General features: G+C 46.4%; 1 long non-coding RNA gene across 2 annotated transcripts in view; it reads left to right on the top strand.

The window, feature by feature from the left end:
• The first annotated feature begins 323 nt into the window (after positions 1–323).
• The window catches only part of LOC123376608, a 52,748-nt gene continuing 32,989 nt past the window's right edge, over positions 324–20,082 (top strand). The window contains exons 1-2 of one of the 2 annotated variants that reach the window (XR_006581848.1): positions 324–514; positions 1,087–1,324. This is a non-coding gene — a long non-coding RNA (uncharacterized LOC123376608). Of the gene's footprint in view, positions 1,325–20,082 lie in introns of both variants that reach the window. The other variant, XR_006581847.1, reaches the window with a different exon arrangement.

Here is a 20,082-nt window from a genome sequence, read left to right as displayed (position 1 = left end):
TGTTCCATCCTTCATGTCTATTGGAGAGACAGAGAGAAGAAAAGAGCGCATGGAAGATTCCACAAATTTGCATAGAGTTTTCCAAGAATTTTAGTATGTACCATGCTATGGGGTCATGGCTATCTATGTTTGAACTGTGCTGTAATTGGGTACATAAACCACACACTGGTTAACTATGGATAAACAGGCCCCTGAGCCCAGTTAAATCACTGGGTAGCATCCAGGTTCTTGGCCTGAATGATGATCAGTCGCAGCTGGGGAGGAGCTGGGCCTTCATAAAGGAAGGAGCACTAAATGGGAGGAGATCTAAGTGAGAGTTAGCTAGGAGTGTCTTCTGTTGGGTTACTGGCTCTGGGAAGATTGTGGCCAGAACCGAGAGCTTGAGCCTATGAGGCCATGCTCTGAAATAAGAGTAAGAGCAAACTTAATGGGCATTAGGCTGAGCCCCTGCAAAAAAACCTAGAGGAAGGCAGCTGGGTGCAGGACTTGGAAAAGGAAGCCCAGAAAGCTCAAGGTACCAGGAAAGGCCCTAGAGGCAGAGAAACCTTGTGTATGGACAGTTAAATGCTAAGGTGGTGTTTCTCACTGCAGTGGATCCAAAAGAGATGGTGTTTTTCATGGCAGTAGAGCCAAAGGAAGGTGGAGCTGAGATTAAGGAAATACTGAGATTACAGGAGATAATGGGTTTTCACCATGCCAAACTCAAGATAGGGTTCAGTAAAGTACTGGGAATTAAGCACTTGAGCTGAGATTTCATTGAGTGGCCTATGTTGAAGATCTTGGATGAGGCCCTGTGGGTATTAGAAACCTGTAGGAAAAGGGGCTGAAGAACTGAAATGCTGAGTGTTGTTTTAGGATTTAGGGCCTGAAGATCCCTGGAAAGAGTGGACACTGTTAAGTTCCTAGCAAACACAGAGGAAAATCAGATAAAAAACATAAATACCTTTGCTGGCAGGCTGCAGTGTAACACGACTTTATTTTTTAGGGTTCAGCATGAGAGCACCCAAAAAACAGACAAAGCAGGCTGCTGTTTAAAGCAGAAAGGTACAACTTACCCCACCTCACTCTAGACTCCCTCTCTCCTAGGCCCTGATCACATGCTTTTCTAAAGAGTCACCCAGCCTGCAAGTAGGACTAGGAAACCTCTCTGAAATTTTACAGTCAGCCTACCATCTCAGTATGGTTTTTAGTACACCACAGGAACAAAACGTGGCCTGCCTGAAGGCCCAAGTCGTGAGAAGAGGCAGACTACCACAAGAGCAGAGTGACTGGTGCCAGGTGCTGCTAGTGAAGGACAATCTACTACGCTGGGGCAGTGCCTCTGGTGAGTCCACTTCTACACATACCCATCTCCTGTACTCCATACCTGGTGCTATATTTTTTCATTTATTAACATGTTAGATTGCTGCATGTGTTCCTATGTAAGTTTAACTTGTTTAATCATAGTCAAAACTGCTGTACACAGCATCAGTGAACCTGTCTGTCTACAGCATGATTGTCTGCTAACCTTGCAATCATAAGGGCTAGAAACGTCCTCTGTGTGTGTGTGTGTGTTAAATGAAGAAGTTCTGATGTAATCAGATGACTCCAGGAGCTGGGGCCACGTGGATGGCCCTAGAGTGCCTTTGCCTTAATGAGCTCTGATTATTCTGCCTCTCATAGACTCGAGAGAGAAAACATATATAGATAAAATTGATAACATCATTTTCCAACTTAGATTGCAGAAGTGGAAACAATGTAGCATCTTTAGCTGGACACAAACTTTTAACATTAAATATCCAATGTACTGTGATAATGCAAATCTTTAAACCCATTTAAAAAAAAACGCAACAGATTAAATTGTTTTTCTGGAAACTGGAAAATCCATTATATAAAAAAACAAAACAAAAAAAACCCCCCAGCCAGATGGTAACCCTAGTTGCAAATACGAGCGTTCTGACAGTTGGCCATGGTGCAAATGTTGCCATTCTAGCCATGTAGAAAAATGGTGGGTGAGCTTGATTACATTCAGGAGTTCTCACAATCCTGTTTTCATGTTAGTGTTTGTGAGACTGTCAGTTTTCCCACACAACTACGCACAAGGCAAAATTTCATACTTTTTGCAAAGCTCTAATAAACAATTGTTTGGTGTTTGAGCTGCAATCTGACCCTCTTCCTGCAATAAGATTGTGAGGGCTTTGCTTGTTGTCAATGAGCCTGTCATGGTTTTCAACATGTTTCTTTACAAGAATTTTGTTTCCAGTGATCAGCTTATAAACCTGCCATAAGGAAGTGTATTTTCACACTAGTCTAGTGTACTACTTGTTTTCAAACTCTCTGGGACAGAGAAATACACCAGATTTTTGGCAGCACAAGGCTTAAAAATCAGCACCAACTTATCTATTAAACATCTCAAATGGGTAAAGAAAAGGGCAGATTTCATTGGAGGTCAGTAAACAATGAACATCTGCCTTGCCAATCTTCTCCTTTTCTACAGTTATGTGCAGTCCTAAAAATCTTTCAGACATATGTTGAGCAGAGTTTCAAAGCACCAGACCCTCCTGCTTCTGCTGATATTTTGGCCAGTACTTAACTCTTTGCTATTCAGCCAGGATTTTTCTAGCTGTAATAGATCAGTGGGCAGAGTTAGCCAAGTCTTCTGTCCCACACCAGTATGTAAGCCCATGTCAGATTGCTAGCACAGGAGACTGAATTCTCAGTCTGAATTCTCTTAGATCCGTAGGGCAGATGAAACACGGACAGCAAATCTACAAACTCTGTTTTGTTACTCAGGATGAAAGTCTAACATATATTTACTAGTGTTCTTCTGCACCCATCGTTGTCCTATCTTGGCACTTGACAATTAAATCCAGCAAATGTTAGACTGCTCATTATAGCCAGTGCCCCTTGAACTGCCCCAAGTAGCCATAATAATTCCACCATGGTCTTTAGTCAAGGAAGTATTTGACCTAAAAGATGCCTTGCACTACACCCTGAAGCTCAGCTGTGGGGCATCCTACTAGTAGCACTGTTCAAGTTCAGTCAGGCTAGCATAGAGAAGTGAGTCACCAGCTGTGGACCCTCCACTAAAAATGCCAGCCTTCAGTCCTTAAATATGTTCATGGAGCACACATGTTATATGCTCATGTTGACCCACTGCATCAAAGGAGTTCGGCATTAGGTGAAGCTTGTGAGTGATTACAGTTGTAGACAAAAGTAGAACCTACTATTGTGCTCCAACCTGGAGGCTTCAGCTCTTCTGATTAAGTGTTGGTCACACTTTGGTGCTTAAGATAACACAGGCCTAATTATGATTTCATACCAATGAAACAGATTGCATTGGCTTTGTTTAATTAAAAACATTTGCTTACAATAACTTTCAGCTGATATGTGCACACTCAGCTTTCATTAACAATGAGCAAGCTTGTTTTACAACACGTTGGTTGATGCAGATTTTATCTTGCCACCAATGAAAAGATTAGCAATGCAATAAATGGCCATACACAAAATACATTTAATGCTAGGTTCCTCTGCCTTATAATGTTCTCCAACTTGGCAAAAAGCATTACACACCCTTTGCACAGATAATCGCTGAATTTATACTGCCAATGAGATACAGAGAGAGGTATGTTGAAGTTGGCCTATTTAGTTCTCAAAAGATTATTGCTGAGCATTGCTGTGATCAGAAACTAAAACTGGTTTTGTTATGCGTTCAAGGGTATAGGTCCCAAGCCAATTCTCATGGAAGTCAATGGGAGCCTTTCTGGTGACTGTAATGGGAGTTGATCATACCTGTAGTGATTAATGCAGGGATTTTGAAAAGCTTGCCTGGGCACAAGTGGCTTCCTATATGCACCCACTGGGTCTTGGTGCATGTTTGAGTGACCAGGGGATTTTCAGAACAGCTTGTTAGTCATGCCCAAGTTCCCTGAGAAATTTAGGGGTTGAGTCCAGGGCACGATTAAAGGGCTTGCCCTGGCTTAGAAAATGAAGGAGGCACCAATACCTTCCCACAAGTGTCTTACTCTTGAGCCAAGGAAGGCCTTCCCTGACCTCACAGAGGGTGCAGACGGGGCATATAAGCTCTCAGCCAAGAGCATTTAACCCCCCCCCCCAAAACAGCCATTCCTGCCCCCCCCAAACAAACAAACCCGAAAACAAAAACAAAACCATCAGCAACCAATACACTTTGCTTAAATCAGTCTGGTGAATTTTTAGTTAGGCTTTGTCTACAAAGACATTTGCACTGGTTTAACAAAAGGAATGCTTTGAAATCAGTTTGGTTTGCAGGTCTGTGTGTAGACTCATTTATTTCATTTTAAGGGTGGCTTATTTTGGGTTAAGAAGCTAGAGGGGTAATTCAGGAATTCTGTAAGGCTGTCCACTTTCCCTCACTATAGCTGAGGAAGCACACATACCCCTGAGGTCTCCCAAGGCAATTGGGTTTAACAGAAACCCAAATAAGAGTGTCACTATGCAGAACCAGTGCTGGTTTAACTCAATTAATTAAATTGGTGCAAGTTTGTATGAAGCTATGGCCTTAGACTTGAAAGCGGACAGTTCCGGGGGCTCCAATTGAATTGGTATCAGCATCAAGGATTTTGTGTTTAAAGCTGAGGAAATTGCAGTAGGAGCCAGAACATCTGAATTCAATTTGACACAGATTCATCCAAACATCCTCTCCTCTCCTGATTCATGACAGTGGATGGATATGAGAAAATACTTGTCTTCTGGCTTGGCTTTGTTTAATGCTTCTAGAACTTAAAAATTACCCCCTGACACTGAAATAAACAAAACCCAATGAGACTCGGAGTTAGTCTGCTTTTTCCCCAAAGAGCTGTCTGCAATCAGGGGTTTGCAGCTTGGGTCTAGAATCTTGAGGAAGACTTTAGAACCCAGAGTTTAGAAAAGCAGAGAGTCCAGTGACCCAAGAGTAAAGTAGGCTTGGAGGCAGAGCTGGGCTGAGAGCTTATGGGGAGGCTGAGTTGACCTTGCAGGAGGGAGCAGTGAGAGTTCCTTGGTTGAGTACTGGAGGCAGATCAGGCTGGTAAAAGTGGAATGGTGGAAGGCAATTGGGGGTCATCTACAAACTTCCCCATGCCAGAGAGTCAGGGCTGAAGGCTGAGAGCAGGAGAGGCCAAGGCCTGCTGGCTTTCTGAGCCAGAGAGGGTTGAAGGCTGGGGAATGATGTGGTAAGCCTGCAAATGTCTTTAAGCAAGAATTGGAACCCTACCTGGGAAGGAAACCGGGCAGAGAAACACTCCAGCTAGAGGGGCTGGGGTGACGTGAGAGATGCAGGAGCCACTCTTGGTGATGGACTGTTGGAACAAATGTACTATTTGGACCATGCTGGGGAAACTGGTTTATGGTAGTGGGACATTTTATAATAAATTAACCCTGATAAAAGGGCCTGCTATATACTCCAAAGGCTTTACTGAGTTTATCTGAAGATTGAAGAAGAAAACTGAGGGATGGGGCCATTTGCAGGGTTTCCTGGAGACCATAAGGGGATGCCCAGGAGGATGCCACATATTCACAATGGCTCTGTGCCTCTACCTGATTCCTTGGGATCCATACAGATTGCGAGGAATCCAGCAGTCACATTGCATCTGCCTGCCAGGGATCTCTATTATTATTATTATTAGTGAATGCACCAGTGGTACAGTAAAGATGAAGAAAAAGTTCAAAGTGTAAAATATAAAGCAGGGAGATAAAAAAATGCATAAGAAATTTTTTTTCCAAAGGGCTTAAATAGGTATTGCATGGTTTAGCCATTCAGTCGCCTTGGGGTCAACAGCATGGGGACTGAAATGTCCTCCTGATAGACTAGCAGCTATTCAATAGGTATGTAGCCTCAAATGCACCACAGCTAAATAGAGGGCTGTTCCCGAGTCCCTAAGTGTGGTCATTTGCTGCACAGCTCACCACTCCACCTGTGAAACGGTTGAGCTTGCACCAGAGATAACGTGGCAGCTTGTGACGTCAGGCTAAGTAATGAGGAAGGAGTGTCTTCTAGAGGGAGCAGCTCATTCCCAATCTGCTTGCCACCATGTGGCAGCATCTGCTGTAGAGATGGTTGATAACATTGTCCAGGCTAGTCTTCTGCTGGTGAGGTGCTTCCCATATATTTTTGAAATGCAGCAGTTGTGGCATCTCCTGGATTTTGTCAAGAAGATTTTTTGCTGCAATATAATGCCTGATGTTAGGGAGACGATAGTAGAGAGGACTTGTAGCCACTTGGTATTTGTTTGATCTCATAGCCCCTGTTGTTGTTCTCATTGTTTGATTCAGTTATACATCAACTGGCTTTGCATGGGAAGAGTTTAATCACATTGGAATACAGTATTCTCCAACTGAGTAGCAGAGAGCTAGCCCTGAGCTGCAAAGTGTTTGGGCATTAGCTCCCCAAGTTGAGCCCTCAAATATGCAAGCTAGAGTTACTCCTAGATATACTGGCTTTGGATCATGTGCCGCCTGTTCTCCATCCAGGAAGATCATGAGCTCTCATAAAGTGTTGGCATTTTTTAGATGAAAGCATGGCAGCGTTGTCTTTGACACACTGGACTTATGTCTCCACTTCTTGCAGTGGCCACTAATGGCTGCCATATCATGGTTCAGGTTGTCCTCAATCTTTTGAAGTCTCTGTCTCTTGGAACTAGGCAGATGTCATCAGCATACTTGAATGATGTTGATGTTGGAGGCAGATTATTCATAAATACATTGAAAATATTTGGAGTAAGAATGGATCCCTGAGTGACACTGTTCTTCTGGGTCCTCTGTGTGTTCTGTTTATTGCTTAGCATTGCTTGGAATTGTCTATTTTGAAGCATCATTTCTGTAACCATAACAACACATCAAGGTAACATCTTTGACATCTTGACCAGCAGGCCAGTGTGCAAGATGGTAGCATGTGATACGATCAAGAGAAACAGCCCCTTTTGGATATCATTGTCTATATAAGTGGTAAGAGCAAAAACTGGGTTAAGTGCTCCTGTTCTGAAGTCTACCAGATCATCACTTAGAGCAGGGGTTGGCAACCTTTCAGAAGTGCTGTGCCGAGTCTTCATTTATTCACTCTGATTTAAGGTTTTGCGTGCCAGTCATACATTTTAACATTTTTAGAAGATCTCTTTTCATAAGTCTATAATATATAACTAAACTATTGTTGTATGTAAAGTAAATAAGGTTTTCAAAATGTTTAAGAAGCTTCATTTAAAATTAGATTAAAAGGCAGAGCTCCCCGGACCGGTGGCCAGGACCCGGGCAGTGTGAGTGCCACTGAAAATCAGCTCGCGTGCCCAGGGCCGCCCAGAGGGAGGGGCAAAAGGGGCAATTTGCTCCAGGCCCCGGGTCCCGGTGGGGCCCCCACCAGAGTTTTTTGGGGCCCCTGGAGCGGGGTCCTTCACTCGCTCTGGGGGGCCCGGAAAACTCTTGCGGGGCCCGGGCCCCAGGAGCTTCTTCCGCTCCCGGTCTTCGCCGGCGGGGGGTCCTTCCGCCCCGGAGCGGAAGGACCCCCCGCCGGCGAATTACCACCGAAGTGGGACCTGCCACCGAAATGCAGCCGGGTCTTCGGCGGTAATTCGGCGGTGGGGAGCCCTTCCATTCCAGGACCCACCGCTGAAGTGCCCTGAAGACCCACGGCGGGGGCCCCCCGCCGCTGAATTACTGCCAAAGACCCGGCTGCATTTTGGTGGCGGGTCCCGCTTCGGCGGCAGGGGGCCCCTGCCGCGGGTCTTCGGGGCACTTCAGCGGTGGGTCCCGGAACGGAAGGGGCCTCCCACCGCCGAATTACCGCTGAAGCGGGGGCCCCCCTGCCGCCGAAGACCCCAGGCCCCCGGAATCCTCTGGGCGGCCCTGCACGAGCCGCATTTGGCACACGTGCCATAGGTTGCCTACCCCTGACTTAGAGCCTGCTCTACTATGGATATGATTCTTTGCAGAATTAATTGATCCAGAAGTTTGTAAGCACAGCGCAGAAGTGATATCAAATGGTAGCTAGCTGAAAGAGGCTGGTCTTTCCTGGTTCTAATAGCTATCCCCATTGCTTTCTACCACATCTTAGGCATCTTGTTCCCTGGATGATATGGGAAATGATAATTGACTGACATTTTATGCTCTTCTTACCAAGGTGAAGTAGCATTTCTGCTGAAATCTTGTCATGGCCACCTGGTTTCTTGTGGCTTAGTGCTCTCTCTACTTTCTCAGTGAAGAAAGGCTGTAAAATGCCTTCCTGAGTACGAGGTGGGGCTAATCTGTACCTGCACCATTCCCTCTTCACTGATTCCTCAAAAGGCTTATCCTTCTTGGCTTTTGCCGTGTTAGTTAGGTCTGTGGCGATGCTGTTCAGGGACACTTTACACTGGCATATGATGGTTTTGATGCTACTCCAAGCTTCCTTATGAGTGACCATGCTTTCCTGATAGACCTTGTCATGTCCATATTTGGTATAAATTCTTTCCAGTGTTCCCTGCCATGGAAATTGAGGCTGTCAATGAGGTGGTTTGCTGTCTCCAAATCATCAGATTCTTAATACTATTTCAAAAGTTCTGCACATTCCTCATCTAAGCAGAGTATACAAGTCTTTTGATAGCCATGTGAGATGGATTGAGTGACTGCTTTGAAGGTTGCTTTGGCGAAGCAAGGGTAAATGTTTTCTACAGAGGTATTATATGGTATGCACACTATATACATTGGTAAGCTCTAAGTATGTTTCTTCTATAGTTCCACTGCAGTCTAGTGGTTGTTATGGGGATTGTCATTTCTCTTTGAGTAAGAATAGAGGAATGTTGGCTGTGCAGGAGGTTTCCAAGGACTCTGCAGGAGGCTGGGAACAGTTGGTCCCTTGCAGAGGTAGCTCAACCGAGGTTAGGAGACTAGCCCAGCTTCTACCCTGTGAAGAAAAAGGTGACTCATGCAAGGGATATAGGTCACTTGCAGAAGCCTAGTCTATGAGATCCAGTCAATTTTTGTTAATTTCTCTTTAGCCCCAGGAGGTGTAGTGACTACTGAAATTCCCACCGTAGATGGATGGATGTTGAAGGGTTGGTAAGGGTAGGGTGTTCCAGGCTTCATCAGGAGGTTTATAAACCTTCCTGACTTCAAGCTGCCCACCTCTTCGCTTTGCCCAGCAGGTGCAATTAGGATGCCATAAATAGGGCAGCAATTGAAAGGATTTTGTTTGTGTGTGACAGTGAATTAGATGTATGCATTTCTTCCTCCTGTCCCATGTCCCATTAAAACAATTCAGGCTCCAGTGCTTGGTGTTATCAGGACAACTACCCTGATCCCCAAAGAGTTGGCTTTATGGATAGGGCTGGTAGTGCTTTTCAGTGTCTTGGCTTGAGTCACTGGCGTGACTTAATATACAAGAGGCTGTTTTAGGAGATACATTCAGCCTAACATTGTTGTTATAATTGAATAATGTTGCAAATTTGTTAGACACTCAACCCGTTCCATATTTAATACTTTCAGAATTAATAACCAGTTCAGTCTGAGACATGATGAATGTCCATGTCAATGTCGAATCATATCTGCCTTTTATTCCAGCAGAGTCCAGAGACAAAACACTCTTTTATGACTCTCATAGTCTATGCATTTTTAAAAACACAGAATAAAAAGACTTGGCTGTGGTCCAGTCACCAGAATGATATTTGTTCTGTGAATATTTCTTTGGCCACTACTTGCTGTTGATCCTTCTGGTATTTTTCAGTTTCTTGAGTTTTTACATCTTACAATTGAGACATCTTTTTTTTTAATTAAAAAAATATCTGGCTTTAGTTGCTTTCAATAAAAAGGCCTAAATCCTACTGATAAAGCTATTTATACTGATATCAGAAACCATCACAAGATTTTAAACTCCAGTGGTAGGGAGGAGGTAGCATCAAAGAGTATGATCAAAGGCAGGGCTGGCTCCAGCCTTTTTGCTGCCCCAAGCGGCAAAGGGGGAAAAAAAAAACAACCCGATTGAGCTGCCGCTGAAGTGCTGCCGAAGACAAAGAGAGGGAGTGAAGGACCCACCGCCGAATTGCTGCCAAAGACCCGCACATGCCGCCCCAATAACAGATGGAGTGCCGCCCCTTTCTATTGGCCTCCCCAGGCACCTACTTCCTTCACTGGTGCCTGGAGCTGGCCCTGATCAAAGGTCATTTATCCATCAACTCTTACGGGGCTGCACTTATATAGAGTAGCATTTACTCATGCATAGAATTCCATAGATGTATAAAAGCCACATTTTGCCATGGTTATGTTGATCAGTAGCTTACTCTGCATGTAGCCCCAGCAACTTTGAAGGCTACTTTAAAATGTTGCATCAAAATCAGTAGGGCTAGTTGCAATGTAAGGAACTACTCAGCCTGTGCACGAGTGTCAGAAACTGGCTCAAAGGGACAACTTGGATAAGTAAGTGATACTCAGCTCTAGCATGGGTTGCAGAATCTGCCCCACGATAAAGAGTCCAATAACATCTAACTAGTTGTAAAATACAAGGAGTTCTAAAAAGATCTTGAGTCCATGCCATCAATGTTAATTGTGAAATTAATATTTGGATAAGTGAAGAAAATTTGTTTTTTATAAAACATGCACTCTTTGAAAGTGTATGAATTTTTGATTACCAATCTCTGACATTTGCAATTATGAAGGGTCCCTGAAATGTTTTAAAGTAGCCTTTTAAGTTTCATATGGAACACACACACACACAATACAGGGAGGTGGCAAAGGGGCTTGCTCAGTTTGAGGTGGAGAAGGAAAAAGGTACAAGCAAAATCACTGAACTTTAGCTTTTACATGTAACTTGCTCCAATAACGATAGAGAGAGGACGTTAGTGGTCACCCTCCAAGAGTGAAAAGTGCTTTGACTTTGGCTTGGTATGGGAAAAATCCTGAAGAGGCCATCAGTGTTGTGGATTTCTTTTCTCTGCAGTAGATAATTTAAAAAAAAAATCTGTCTTCCTACAGACAGATTCTGATATCCATTCTCATGTTGACTAGCACCTTACTACTGGAGTAATTTATTTCAAGGTTACAGCTCATAAATTCATCTTTTTTTTTTTTTAGGCCAGAAGGGATCATTATGATCTTGTCTGACCACGTGCATAATACAGGCCATAGCCTATCACCCAGTAATTCCTGCATTGAGCTGTTAACTTGTGGTTGAACTAGTGCATATCTTTTAGAAAGACATCCTGATTTGATTTAAAGATTTCAAGCAAAAGAAAATCAATCACATCCCTCAGTAAGTTGTTCCAATGTCTAATTGCCCTCACTGTTAAAAACAGAAAAATAAAAATGCTCTTGGAGGGGGGAGGGATAGCTCAGTGGTTTGAGCATTGGCCTGCTAAACCCAGGGTTTTGAGTTCAATCCTTGAGGGAGCCACTTAGGGATCTGGGGCAAAGTCAGTACTTGATCCTGTTAGTGAAGGCAGGGGGCTGGACTCAATGACTTTTCAGGGTCCCTTCCAGTTCTATGAGATAGGTGTATATCTCTATTTTTTTTTGAATAAAGACCCTCATTCATACTGAATAGTAATCAGAATCTGGTTGTAAAGGCTCACTTCTTGTAGCCATGACTCCTCCTGAGTAATGTGGAGTGGTGCTGTAGATGATCCCACACTGCAGTTTACCCAGGAATGTAAGGATATCATCAAATCCTTCCTCAAACAACTCCAGCCTCTTTAATCCTACTGAGTGGCACATACACATACAGTACCACTGTTGTCAATGAAACTGCTCAGAGGAGTACTATTGATCATGGAAAAAGGGCTGCAGAACTGAGTGTAGTAACGAACTATTATTGCCCTAGAGGGACCAAAAGAAATATTAGACAACAAGACATTTAAAGCCTAGTGATTTTCTTTTTAATGATCTGTAACCCAAAAATCAGTTTGCATAAATCTGTTTAAAGTTTGAAGAAAAATTCTCCTTTGCCTTCAGAGTAAAAATGGCAGTTTTAGGTCAAATCAGTTTTGCTAGCCAAACTTTAAGGGGACTAAAAATTTAGCTTATAATGGAAGCCAATTGCAACCTGAACTACAGTTTCAGAGAGCCTGTTGTCTCCATAAAATGTAGTTTCTCAATGGAATCTCAAAGTTCTGAGTGTCCTCAAGTGAGTTTTCTACTCATAAGTAATGTTCACTTTTACTTCAGGAGAATTTGCCTATATTAAAGGGTTATAATAGTTTGTGAGGAGTAGAGTCAGTTAGTCAAATACTTATCTAATGCCAATGACAGATTCAGTTTCTGAAGTTAGACAAGTTCAGACTAAGGCCTGGTCTACACTAGGACTTTAATTTGAATTTAGCAGCGTTAATTCGAACTAACCGCTCAACCGTCCACACCAGGAAGCCATTTAATTCGAACTAGAGGGCTCTTTAGTTCGAATTTGGTACTCCACCCCGACAGGTGGAGTAACGCTAAATTCGACATGGCTAGCTCGAATTAGGCTAGGTGTGGATGCAAATCAAACTTAGTAGCTCCGGGAGCTATCCCACAGTGCACCACTCTGTTGACGCTCTGGACAGCAGTCCGAGCTTGGATTCTCTGACCAGCCACACAGGAAATGACCCGGGAAAATTTGAATTCCTTTTCCTGTCTGGGCACTTTGAATCTGACGTCCTGGCTGGACATCGGGGCGAGCTCCGCAGCACCTGCAACGATGCAGAGCTCTCCAGCAGAGGAGTCCGGCCAATCCAAGAATAGAAAGAGGTCCCCAGCATGGACTGACCGGGAAGGCATGGATCTGATCGGTGTGTGGGGCGAGGAGTCTGTGCTGTCGGAGCTGCGCTCCAGCAAGCGAAATGCAAAGACCTTCGAGAAGGTCTCCAAAGCAATGATAGAGAAAGGATACAGCCGGGATGCAATGCAGTGCCGCGTGAAAATCAAGGACCTGAGACAAGGCTACCAAAAAGTCAGAGCGGCAAACGGACGCTCCGGAGCCCTGCCCCAGACATGCCACTTCTACGAGGCACTGCATGCCATTCTAGGTGGGTCTGCCACCACTGCCCCACCAGTGACCGTGGACTCAGTGGATGGCATAGTGAACCTGGACAGTTCCTCCTCGATGTTCGCCGATGTGGAAGATGAGGAAGGGTCTGTGGAGGACGGCGCAGGCGACAGCCAACACAATACCGCTTTCCCTGACAGCCAGGATCTCTTCATCACCCTCACAGAGATCCCCTACCAACCCTCCCCGGCCGTTAACCCGGACTCTGAATCAGGGGAAGGATCAGGCGGTAAGTGCTATAAACATGTAAACATTTATTTTTTATAAAACAGGTATAAAAAATAGAAATACTATATATAAAATTTTCAATGAAAAACTATATGAAAAGTAGGTCCACACATATAGGGATTGAACAATAATCCTCCAGGGACAATTCAAGAAAGGTCTCATTTAGGTCCTCGAAAAGCCTCCGCAGGAGGTTCCTGGGGAGAGGTGCCTTGTTGGGTGCTCCGTGGAAGCACACTCTTCCGCGCCAGGACATCCTTATGTAGATGGGAATCATCGCCTCCACAAGCATGGCCGCATATGGTCCTGGTCTCTGCAGGGCTTCCCTTAGCATCCGCTCTTTGTGACTCCGAGGGACCCGCATCAGGGTGATCTCGTTCATGAAATGCTGCATCTAATTAGGGCAATTAGTGTATTGTTACTGTTGTGAATGGTTGACTTTTACTTTGCATAACAATGACCCTCGCTTAACAGCCACGTGTTGTAGGCCACATAGGAAAAGCATACATTGATCTTTCCCGTGCACTGGCGGGAGTGGCTGGAAAAGGGTCAGAGTATACGATTTCCAGATTGCCTTTAGCAGGAGGGCACAGCTATCCATTAACTGATAAGCAGAATGTACTGTAAGGCTTACCAGGACTGTCTGCTAGACGGATTCAGCTGTCTCTCCCCACTTGTCCGCTCTCCTGTGCAATGCCGCAGCCAATGAGAGCGTATTCCGAAATCTCGAACTTGTCCTGAGATCTCGTGAGACTTGTTGCCCTGTATGGTCTTGTTCAGAGAAACTGACTAGACTGTGTTCACTGTTCGCAAACATGTATCTGTTCAAGGAAATCAGTTACTTTTCCCATCACACAGCTTCAGCTCTTTCCCGGACTGCCCCGGCATCCCCCTCGCAGAGGCTGGCGCAGATTAGGCGGCGAAAGAAAAAGACTAGGGACGAGATGTTCGCGGAACTGATGGCTTGCTCCAGAGCCGAGGCGGCAGAGCAGAGACAGTGGAGGGAGATCCTATGTCAACAGCATCGCACACACATCGAACGGGAGGACAGGTGGTGGCAGGAAGACCAGCAGGCGACTCAAACGCTGCTTGGGCTAATGAGGGAGCAAACGGACACGCTCCGGCGCCTTGTTGATGTTATGCAGGACCGCAGGCAGGAGGACAGAGCCCCCTTGCAGTGTATCTGCAACCGCCCTCCCCCGCCAAGAAGTCCTGCCCCCCCCTCACCCAAAAGTACAAGACGGCGGGGCGGTAGGGGCCGTGAGAACTGTCACTGCACCACTGCATAGCGCTAATGTACCACACACCTCTCACGCTATAAATTTGTAGAAGTGCTTCCCTTACAGGCTCACCCAGTCCCAAATCCAAGTTTCATCCCCCCAGTGTGTATTAGATTATTAAAAGCTGTTTGCTGTTATTCACTGTTTCGGTCACGTCTTTCGTGTCAGAGGATTTTTTTGTGTATGGGGGGGGGAGGGGATTTATAATTGCACGGTATAGCCTACATTACCAGGGTACAGACTTGGGGCCATGATCAACTGCAGGGCACACACACACTGCAGTCAGTAGGCACCAGGGTCACTCTGTGTGGTGTATGCTGCCCCGGGTCATTCTGTGATGTGTATGCTTGTCCAGGGTCCTAGCGCCTGCCACCCCCTTAATGTTAAGGCACGCTGCCCTTACCATGCACTTCCACCGTAGCAACGAGCCTCTCCGCTGCCCTGAGCCCCAACAAGAGCCCTCATCCACGGACAGATACTCACCCTTCCCCCACACCCCTCACCCCTTCCTACGCCCAAACCCGCAGCCCACTGCCGTCATCCAAACCCCTATCCAAAGAAGGCACCACTCGCCCCTTCCTGCAAACCCACCCCTTCCTGCAATCCCTCCCCTTCATGCACAACCACTTGCAACCGTCCCCCACCCCAGAGACCTATGTAGGAGCAGGAGGATGTCATTCCTCTATGGAACAAGCGGTCTGTACATCAGTGCACACCATGCCCAGCACAGTATGCGTCCATGTTTCAACACCTGAACAGAAATGCAAAGTAAAACAAAGATTTATTAATAATGAGTGTTACAATTAATTTGCTTTAAAACGTGCTTTGGAAGTGGGGGAAACTTGGAGAACGGGGTATGTAACCGCAGATCGAAATCGACACATACAGACACAGGCCCAGGGTCAGTTTCTCTTGAAAGCAAGTGGAGAGTCATAGGTTACCCTGCTCTCTGAGGAAACTTGCTTTCAAAGCCTCCCGGATACACAGCGCTTCCCGCTGGGATATTCTCTCGGCACGGGTGTCTGGCTGAGCGTAAACTGCAGCCAGGCGATTTGCCTCAACCTCCCATCCGGACAAAAAGGTCTCGCCCTTGCTCTCACAGAGATTGTGTAGCACACAGCAAGCAGCAATAACTACGGGGATATTCTTTTCGCTGATGTCCGAGCGAGTCAGTAAGCTCCGCCATCTCCCCTTGAGACGTCCGAAAGCACACTCCACCACCATTCTGCACTTGCTCAGCCGGTAGTTGAAGAGTTCCTTCTCTCTGTCCAAGGCGCCTGTATAGGGCTTCATGAGCCAGGGCATTAGTGGGTAGGCTGGGTCCCCGAGGATCACTGTAGACATCTGCACATCCCCAACCGTTATTTTGTGGTCCGGGAAGAAAGTACCTGCCTGGAGGCGTTTAAACAGACCAGAGTTCCTGAACACACGCGCGTCATGAACCTTGCCCGCCCACCCAACGGAGATGTTGGTAAAACGTCCCCTATGGTCTACCAGTGCTTGCAGCACCATTGAAAAGTAGCCCTTTCGGTTAATGTACTCGCTGGCCTGGTGGGCTGGTGCCAGGATAGGGATGTGAGTCCCATCTATAGCCCCACCGCAGTTTGGGAATCCCATCGCGGCGAAGCCATCTATGATGTCCTGGACGTTTCCGAGAGTCACTACCTTTGAGAGAAGTTGCTCAACGATTGTGTGGGCTACTTCAATCACAGCAACCCCCACGGTAGATTTGCCCACGCCAAAGTGGTTCGCTACTGACCGGTAGCTGTCTGGCGTTGCAAGTTTCCAGAGGGCTATGGCCACTCGCTTCTGCACAGTCAGGGCTGCTCGCATCCGGGTGTCCTGGCTCTTCAGGGCAGGGGACAGCAAGTCACAGAGTTCAAGGAAAGTGCCCTTACGCATCCTGAAGTTTCGCAGCCACTGTGATTCATCCCAGACCTGCAGCACTATGCGGTCCCACCAGTCCGTGCTTGTTTCCCGGGCCCAGAATCGCCGTTCCACACCATGAACTTGACCCATTGCCACCATGATCTCCACTGCGCGGCGTACCCTGCTTTGTGAGAGGTCTGCGCCACTCTGTGAATTCCTGTCCTCACCGCGCTGCCGGAGCCTCCTCGCCCGATTTCTCAGCAGCTGACTGTGGAAGAGGTGGACGATAAGGTGCGAGGAGTTGACAACGGCCATAAGTGCAGCGATGATCGCAGCGGGCTCCATGCTCGCAGTTCTGTGGCGTACGCGCTGTAACCGACAAGAGAAGGGCGCAAACAGATTTCCCGCCGGAGATTTCAGGGAGGGAGGGCGTGATTGACGGTTCAATGACAACAGTTACCCAAAAGCACCCTCGACACATTTTTCCCCCAGGAGGCATTGGGAGCTCTACCCAGCATTCCAATGGGCAGCGGGGACTGCGGGAACTGTGGGATAGCTTCCCACAGTGCACCGCTTCCAAAGTCGACGCCAGCCCCGTTACTGTGGACTCAGAAATTCGAATTAGTGTATTTACTGTGGATACACAAATTCGACTTCATAAGGTCGAATCCACAAATTCGACTTAAGTAGATTCGAAATAGTCTTGTAGTGTAGACAAGGCCTTAGGTTCCATTTTTTAAGTGAGGGTAATTAACCACTGGATTCTCCACCAGTTGTAGTCTTTAAGTTGAGACTGGGTATCTTTTAAAAAGATATGCTCTAGCTCAAGAGAAAAGTGATAGATTTGATGCAGGAGTTACTGGGTAAAATCCCACGGCCTGTGTTATTCAGGAGGTCAGACTAGTTCAGGGGTTCTCAGACTTTTGAACTGGTGACCCCTTTTCACATAGCAAGCCTCTGAGTGTGACCCCCCTTATACATTAAAAATACTTTTGCATATATTTAACACCATTATAAATGCTGGAGGCAAAGTGGGCTTTGGGTGGAGGCTGACAGCTCACGACCCCCCATGTAATAACCTCCCGACTCCCTGAGAGGTCCCGAACCCCAGTTTGAGAACCACTGGACTAGATGATCACCAGGGTCCCTCCAGCACCACAGCCAGGGCTAAGCGAAGTGGCCCGAGCCACCCAGGGACTGTGGCAGGGCGGCCAGAAGCAGCAGGGCCATAGAGGGTGGGGTGCTGCCATGCAGGGCCCGCGTCCCGCTCTCCGGGGCTCCGTTCCCTCTGGGGCTATCCTGCCCCAACTTCTCAGCCCCCTGCCGGGGCGGTGCCCTGTCTCTGCCCTCCTGGGTCCCGGCAGGTCCTGGACGTGGGAGCCCTGGCTGGAGGGACCCTGGGCTGGAGGGACCCAGGAGCCCCGCTGCTTACCCCGGCCAGCGCCGGACTGGCTGGAGGCGAGGGGGGAGCGGGCAGAGTCAGCACTGTTGGGGGGGAGCCAAGGGCTGGGGCAGAAGGGGGTGGGGGAGGGCACTGGTGGGGCGGGGGGTGAGAGCCCAGGGCTGGGGTGGGTGGGGCCAAAAATTTATTTGCTTGGGGCAGCAAAAAACCTAGAGCTGGCCCTGCTTGCAATGGAGCAGAAGGGCCCTGCACTGGCAAGGGGCTGCGGAGACTGACTGGCTCTCTGATGACAATGAGAGGGTTAAGGAGAGCCCTCCCCCACTCCATCTGCAGCCAGTGTTAGGCATGGAGAGAATAGCTAAAAGGAGACCTAGCCCACTTCAGAGATTACCAGGAAGGATAGCGGAGCTCTGCTATTTCCTCAGTCAGGGAAAGGACAAGGGAAGCTTGGCTCCAGGCTAGAGCCTAGGGGAACTTGCTACTGGTGTGAACCCGTTAGTGGATGGGATGACTTAGGCCCCAGGAAAACTGTCAGAAAAAGGCAAGTCTGGAGCTGATGGGCAAGCGTCCTCTTGAAGATCCCAACAAACTTGATTCTGATTGTTTCCTTTTTGTTTTGGAATCTGACTCCTTGGAAGGGGTAGGACTACAGTGTGTCTTAGCCAGATGCTTTGAGAGTGAATTTATGGGGTGATGTCCGCAGACCCACAGCGGAGGTGAGTCATGCCCTCATGGGCCACAAGGAGGTGTTGCCTAGACAACCTGGCAACAGAGCTTGTCATACAGGAGGGTTGTTGTCACCGATGGACTTTTGCATGGTGTGAAAATTATGGATGATTTCCCCCTCAAAATGTGGCGGCTGCTGCTAGCTGGATAACTAAAACCATTAATTCTGCCTGCTGGACATACCCAGCTACATCCTACTGCTGGTTTATCTGCAAAACATGCCATGTGCCAGTTCATATAGGTACAGTGGCCTGGCATGGACATCTGTTTACCAGGGAGGTCTACATCATGCTTCCACCACCACCGCCCTAATTGTTTTCTTATTTCAAATTCATACTCCGATGAATGAGGGTTTGTCCAAGCATCCTTGGATAAGATTTCTTCTCCTCCATGCTGTTGTGCAGCATAATGGACATTAGTTGTCCACAAGGTGGCTGCCCCTTCATGCCAGAGATAGAATGGCTTTACTCACCACTAAAAGCTTTTTGATATTGCATAGTGTGTAAAGTGCCTTGTGGTCCATAGGCATCCAAAACATCATACAAACATACCAGATTACTAGAATATGGATCCAGTTCAGCAATCTCTGTTCACAATGAGTAGCAGTTGCCTATTTGAATAGCTCCATTGAAGTCAGTTGGGCTACTAGGTTAAATAAATCCTACTCATCATGAGTAAGGACTGCAGAATCAGGTTCTACATTTACTATAGGGAGCATCGACAACTGCCTACCATCTTGGTAATGGTAATTTTTCTGTACTGTAGCCAGACACCAAAAGTTTCAGGAGCAAACCCTTTCCTGTTTGTTTTGTTGTTGTCAAAGTTGGGCGAAATACAACCTATATAGTAACAATTTATAAATGTCTAAGGAGATGTTTTTAAAAGAACCAGGTGCAAGTATACCAGTCGTCGCTCCAGCTCAGTCTTTCTCCAGCACTCTAACCCTATACTTTAGTCACTACTGACAGGTAGAGGGCAAATTTGCATAATGAACTGTTTAAATATTCAGTTTTATCAAGGCTTCAAGGCATTATTTGTCCTCAGCATCTTCCATAGCTAGTGACCCTATCTAAATCAACATCATTTGTCAAATCAAATTAGGCTTGTTGTTAATTTCAGACAGTGATGTTCATCTTTTTGATGCTTTCAAACAACTCTGAGGTAAATCCCTGTGACATAATGCTACTTAGATATGCTAAATGAGTCACTTGTTCAATGCTGCAATTGTCAGAAAAATATGAAACTTAGCTCTAAGGTAAATATTGTTGGGTCACTTGAAATGTATGCAAATTTGACATTTCTTTACTAATTAGCATATCCACACATCAAAGTTTTCTATATATCACTTCAGATATTTTTGATTTAGGAGAGGTAAGGTCAGTGGCACTTGGCATACTCTTTACTTTATATCCTACAAGATAAGAAACTAAAGTCTTCTCGAGGGAAACTTTCTAGCTGAAATCTTATTTTGTGTAAGCTGAGAACATTTTCTTGCAAATGGCTAGAAGAGGGTGAGGGAAGGCACCAATAATGATGATTCTTCAACATAAAACTAGTAAAGGAGCATAAATTGGCTCTCCAGTGCAGTGGTCCCCAAATTATGG

This window comes from Mauremys mutica, chromosome 8 (genome assembly GCF_020497125.1).
Source record: "Mauremys mutica isolate MM-2020 ecotype Southern chromosome 8, ASM2049712v1, whole genome shotgun sequence".
Classification (NCBI taxonomy): Eukaryota; Metazoa; Chordata; order Testudines; family Geoemydidae; genus Mauremys; species Mauremys mutica.
The sequence above is the reverse complement of the archived record's forward strand: the minus strand, read 5'-3'. Positions and strand labels throughout refer to the sequence as shown.